This window comes from Astatotilapia calliptera, chromosome 10 (genome assembly GCF_964374335.1).
Source record: "Astatotilapia calliptera chromosome 10, fAstCal68.1, whole genome shotgun sequence".
Taxonomy (NCBI): Eukaryota; Metazoa; Chordata; class Actinopteri; order Cichliformes; family Cichlidae; genus Astatotilapia; species Astatotilapia calliptera.
The window spans coordinates 29,881,381-29,887,166 of record NC_137431.1 but is presented as its reverse complement, the minus strand read 5'-3'; the positions used below and the strand labels follow the sequence as shown (position 1 = coordinate 29,887,166).

Genomic DNA, 5,786 nt, shown 5'->3' with positions numbered 1-5,786 from the left:
TTTAGCAATAAAATATTATTTTGATTAAAGACTTTGCTGTCAGCTTAGCATAAAACTTACACTGGGTAACTGATGTGTTGTTAAGCACGGTACATCATGTGACGTTTATTTAAACGTCACATTTCCACATGATAGAAACCAAAATGATAGTCAGCACGTAAAGCTACCAAGCAACAACTAAAGTAACACAAATACAATAAAAATGGTTTAATAATTTAAAAAATGCAGTAACAATACAAAATAAAACAATAAAAACGATGCACTTGGGGAAATAGCACAGCAAGTTCCAACTAGATCGAAGACGTTGTTTTCAGCTGGGATTTGAATGCTGTTAGTGAGGGAGATGACCTAATTGCACTGTAAAAAAAATCCGTAAAAATACAGTACAATCTACTGTATAAACGTGAAGGAATTTTCCGTATTAGTCATTTACAGGTATTTTTCTGTATTTCTCAACTACTGCAATGCATTGTGGGAAAAAGAACCTGAAAAGGAGGGAAAAGTAAGCGCAAGAGCAGCCATTAGGCTTCTTTCAGGCTTCATCTGGATTTTGGATTCTGAAGTTGGAGAAACTGCCTTCAAATTTCTGTGGTAAGTATTAAAACTCATGTTTCGTTTTATTAAAATAATGTTTTTTCAAAAGACTCCGTGTTTTTATTTAGAAAGAATTGTTAATTTATTTGTTAACTGGTTTCGGCTGTCTCCAGACAAGTCAGGAATATTTTGCTGACTCATTTTTTAAAATAATTGTTATTTAGGTTTAACATGACTTAAGCTTTATTTTAGTTAATGTTAAAATAATTTTTACTGTGATACCACCAGTTTTGCCCTTGAGTGGCTGAACCAGTTTTCATAAATATTATAGGTAGCTGTCTGTGTCTCTCTGGGTATTACACAGCTGTGACTGCTAACTAGCTAATTAGCGAAAGTCAGCGATGTGGATAACTGGGAAAGTGAGAACTTCATGGTTCTAGAAATTATTCTAGGACTCTAATAAGTACTGTATCAATACCTGTGTTTTACAGTTGGCTCTACTGTACACTTTAAAGGGTTTCAGGCAAAGTTACACTAACCCTAGTTTAAGCCTCAGACCTTCCTGGCTGACGCTAGCAAATGCTAATGTTAGCCTCTGATTTGGGCTGCTAAAGTAAAGACTTTTAGCTAGCTGACCAGCATAGATTATTTCGGTGGTTAACAGACTGTAGTGGTAAAATTATTGAAAGTATAGTTTCACCTCAGCACATTTACAATTACAGTATGTCTATTTTGTAGCACATAGAAATGTTTAGTTAATATTTACAGACAGACACATTTTCCCTGTAACTGTGTTTTTACTCCAACATTTGTTGAAAATGTAATTTATGAAATGCTGAGCAGCATTTCTTGTATGTGGAATATTTTTGTCACCCCACTGTGCTAATGTGATTAAATACTAAAAATTATTACTAAATAAATTCAATAATAAATCAATAATAATTATTTCTTGATTGAACTATAATGTAAGCGCAGTGCTGGTGTGCAGGGGCTCTATATGCCTTGTCTATATCAAGCTTTTAGCCAAATATAAGCAGAGATATTTGTATCTTTCTTAAAAATCCAGATCCTTACAGATTATTTGAGAAATTGATCAACAGCTATCACTACTTGAAGCACTTTAAGTCCTGCAGTGGAAAAATATCCCTTATTTCACCTTTGATCACACACTTTGGTTTTCCAGTGCAGAGCAATGGCCAAGAAAAGGAAAGACTTCCCCGAGTGGAAAAAAAAGATGAAGATACAAGCTGGTGATGATCCAGAGCAGCTGGTCTCAGGAAATGCAGAAAAACCCTGATCACCTTCTCTACAAACACAAGGTGAGTTTAATGTTGTGGTTGATTTAGTTTTTCAAGGTATGTATGTTACTTTAATTATAAACTGCTTTTGTTGCAACAGAATGGTGTTATGTGTATGCAACTCTACGTGAATTATAATCCTTTGTAGGGCTGCGTGATATGACCAAAGTCTCATATCCCAATATAAGACGTATCTCTCCTGATAACGATATATATCACAAAATAGTGCATTTTCTGTAAATTCTGTGATTCTCGGGCAACTCGACTTATGTGAAATGTTTTCAGTTGGGCGTCGTGTACCAGGAGTCGAGTGTTTTGACCGATGCATGAAACTATACATTTTTAGACATGAGTTTAAATGGCCGCCATTTTCTTTCTGAGTATTTATTAGACGGCGTGCTGCAAGGAAAAGCCTGTTCTAACGTTTGAGTCTAAGGATTATTTTGAGCACCTGACGACTCTTTTTTGCTTTTCATTCGTAAACTCTCTCGAAACTCTTTCATGTGATTCTTGTGTAGGTGGTTAAAGAGGTTTGTCGTGTTCGAGTGGTGGTGGGGACCAGTTTGTGGCATAATTTGCATAGTACAGTTTTCTGGGGCGTGTCAGACTTTTCATAACCAAACCATGTCCATGCTACAGAGGTAGCCCCTCATTTAACAATAAGGTCCTCGATTTCTTTTGACTGGTCCTTCTGGTTCTGCCTCATCCTTGCTGGCCATGCTGGTATTCTCTGTGCCTTCATCTGCGTGGTGACTGTAAGCGCCATTTATAGTTACTTGATGTTTTTATTTGAGGTCATTTGTTTGATGCATATTCTGAAATTTTATGTTTGAGAATAATGTATATCATTTCAGTTTAGTTTGAAAAGTCTCAACAGAAACTTGAGCTTTATTGTGAAAGGTTTATGTGGAAAATAAACAAGCGGACGGCGGAGCCACACGATGGTTTTATCCTCATTGTTGGTAACGAAAGTACGCGTTAAAAACAGTCACTTGTCCGTCCATAGTGTGGTTATTTTAAGTATAAGAGAAGGAGAGAACTTTAAGAAATAATATAGCAACTACAGTGACCATCAAAACCATGAAAAAAATATTGCCGTAAACAGTTTATTTTGCAACACCACAAAACAAAGAATAGTGTATAATATGAAACGATAGACATTTTTATATCGTAATCTGATATATATCGTCATATCGCACAGCCCTAATCCTTTTTTTGTTAATGTTGTTTATGTTCTAGGTAAAAAAAATTATAAAATGACAAACTTTTTAAAAATGTCTTGTTGTTTCTCTTTTTTTCCTCAGAATAAATTGCGACTAGTCTCAATGGCTGACACGGAGGAGCAACACAGCGACACGTTAACTCCGACTGCTGCAGTTCCTGTATGAACTGAGCAACTCTTAAAATCCAAGGAAAAGCTGAGTGTATTTTACTTAAAGCTCAGATGGACCTTGATGTACTAACTAGAGATGGCACGATACCACTTTTTTATGTCCGATACCGATACCGATATCATAAATTTGGATATCTGCCGATACCGATATGAATCCGATATAGTGTTTTTTAATCAACAAAACTGTTTTTTAAAATATCTTGCTGCATTTAGCAAGTCTGCAAGTTCATACTCAAGTTTAAAACAACAACTACACTAAAGCTATTCTGTTATACCTGTATACAAAAAAAATATTTCATAGTTCAGCAATACTGATCAATCTAATAAACTTAGACCTACACCATCCTCCCTATTCTGGTATTTTAAAGAGTACTTAGCGTAAATATTAAGCAACCTAACTAATAGGGTTCCAACTCCCAGCAACAACAAAAATAAATAAATAAAAAATAGGGAACCACCCCTCACGCGCCACCTCATGATGCTTAATCGACGTAATCAACCTTAATTTGATGCAGTGTGAAAAAAAATGCACAGAAATCAATTATTTTTCAAGAAATATTAAATAGATTCAACATCTTTCTTCAACAAAATTGCAGACTGCACAGATGGTACCTTCCCAAAGTAAAAAGTACTATAGCTTACTAGGGTATATATTAGACTTAATAGTCACTATATACAGTAATTGACTTCTATTCATTTTACATCAAATTAAAACTTTGGGTGTCAGATAATTATTTATTAAAAGCTCGACATTTTAAATGAGAATAAGAAAGAAAAGTATGTCTTTGTGCCCCCTTTTCCCTGTTAATGCCCTATCGGCCCCCCTGGCTAAACTTTGCTAGATCCGCCCCTGCACAGTTACCAGCGTCAGCTACGTAGAAAAAGATCCTGGAGTAGAAAGAAATATTAAATAAATTCTAACAACAGCTTATCAAGCTTAAACGTTCTGCTGTTGTTCAGCCGCTGGTTTCCTCTTTCTGGCGCAAAGTGGACCAAAAACAAACGAGAGACACGGACTCGCGACAGAAAAGCCGATCAGCTGATCATTTAAGCAGTTTCACGATTGAAGTAGCAGCCGGAGAGCGAGAGGCAGTCGCTTGTTAAGCTTAACGTGGGAATGCTTTACAAACATTCAGAGATGGACTTACACACTTGCTTTACTTCTCTCGGGGATAACTTTGTCGGAGATGAAATGCCGGGTTGCTAGCGAAGCTCCACATGCTATCCAGACCGCCGACAGGTCCCGCATGCCACAGCCGCTCTATCACGTGATGCATACTGCTCCGACTGCTAACGTTCTGAGGTGAGTTACGGCGTGTTGCAAGTTTTGTGAGGTGCTTTCGTGATATTTAATGGATCGGATTACATTTTTTATTTTTCTCCGATATCCGATCCAGTAATTTAGGTCAGTATCGGACCGATACCGATACGTAATATCGGATCGGTCCATCTCTAGTACTAACATGCAGGCTGCATTCAGGACTTTGTCACACTGTTATATGAAGAGCGGTAACAAGACTTTGTAGTAATTTGTCTTACTATTGTCTTATTTGTTGTGATTTAGGGTCTGTGCGCACAAGCAGAGGTTTTTGTTTGTAACTGTAACCTCGTTTTCAGAGCCTTGTCTAACATTTAATGGTCATGAAATATGTCAGACTTTTTCCTCTACTTAACCAGCTTAGAGAATTTGAACACCGTGGAGAAAAAGGTGTGCATTAAGGATTTTGAACTATGATGTTTAAGTGTTGTCACTGCTGAGGATTCGTGGACACAGATCCTTATTCACTATGCTGCTGTTTACAGTTTAACTTTTCATCAGAACAAGCACTTCTAATTATACTTTGCTCCTCACTGACAAAACAAGTCCCGTAAATACACTTTTATCTTTAAGTTTGGGACAGTAATCTGTCTTAATTTATTATGTGTTGTAGTTATCATATGGGGAAAAGTCCTGTGGTTATCCATCAGTCCTGTTCGAATAAACCCAAAGTTCAGGAACATCTTCTTTAGATCTGTTCAGTTGTATTCATGTGGCACCACTTAAACAGTCAACAAATTTTGACTCAAGTATGTTATATTGTAAGGTAAAGAGCCCAAAGAGTTAATCTCAGACAAATGTTCACACAAATGTGAATTACATTCACTTCATTAATGAAGTGAATGCAATTCAGTAATCAAAGGTGTTTGGCTATAACTGACTACATGTGTATACTGTATCATAAGTGGACAGAGATGGATGTAAACCACACCTTAACCATTTGGCTGAGGCAAAACTACCACAAGGCAGTGATTCTAACTAAAAGGTACTCTGGATATTATTAAATGTGAACATGTCGTTAAATATGACATTTTTTGTTTGTCAGGTGTCCTGTTTGAAGAAAACACTTGGTAGCCACTTGAATGAATGTAAATAAACACATTTACATGAGGGCAACCTGATTTCAAGGAAATAAAAATTCTCAAATTTGAAAGCTTGTGAGTTATTTTGTTCATGTATCAGCTGTTTAGTAGTTTTATGACAAGATGGATGCTGTCATTATATTTAAGTATAGTGTTTGAGT

The 5,786-nt window shown here is 36.3% G+C and overlaps 1 long non-coding RNA gene across 1 annotated transcript; it reads left to right on the top strand.

The window, feature by feature from the left end:
* Positions 1-451: 451 nt before the first annotated feature.
* Positions 452-3,288, top strand: LOC113022870 (uncharacterized). The gene is made up of 3 exons (XR_013911782.1): positions 452-591; positions 1,718-1,853; positions 3,137-3,288. It is a non-coding gene; the product is annotated as an uncharacterized LOC113022870 (long non-coding RNA).
* The last annotated feature ends 2,498 nt before the right edge of the window (positions 3,289-5,786 follow it).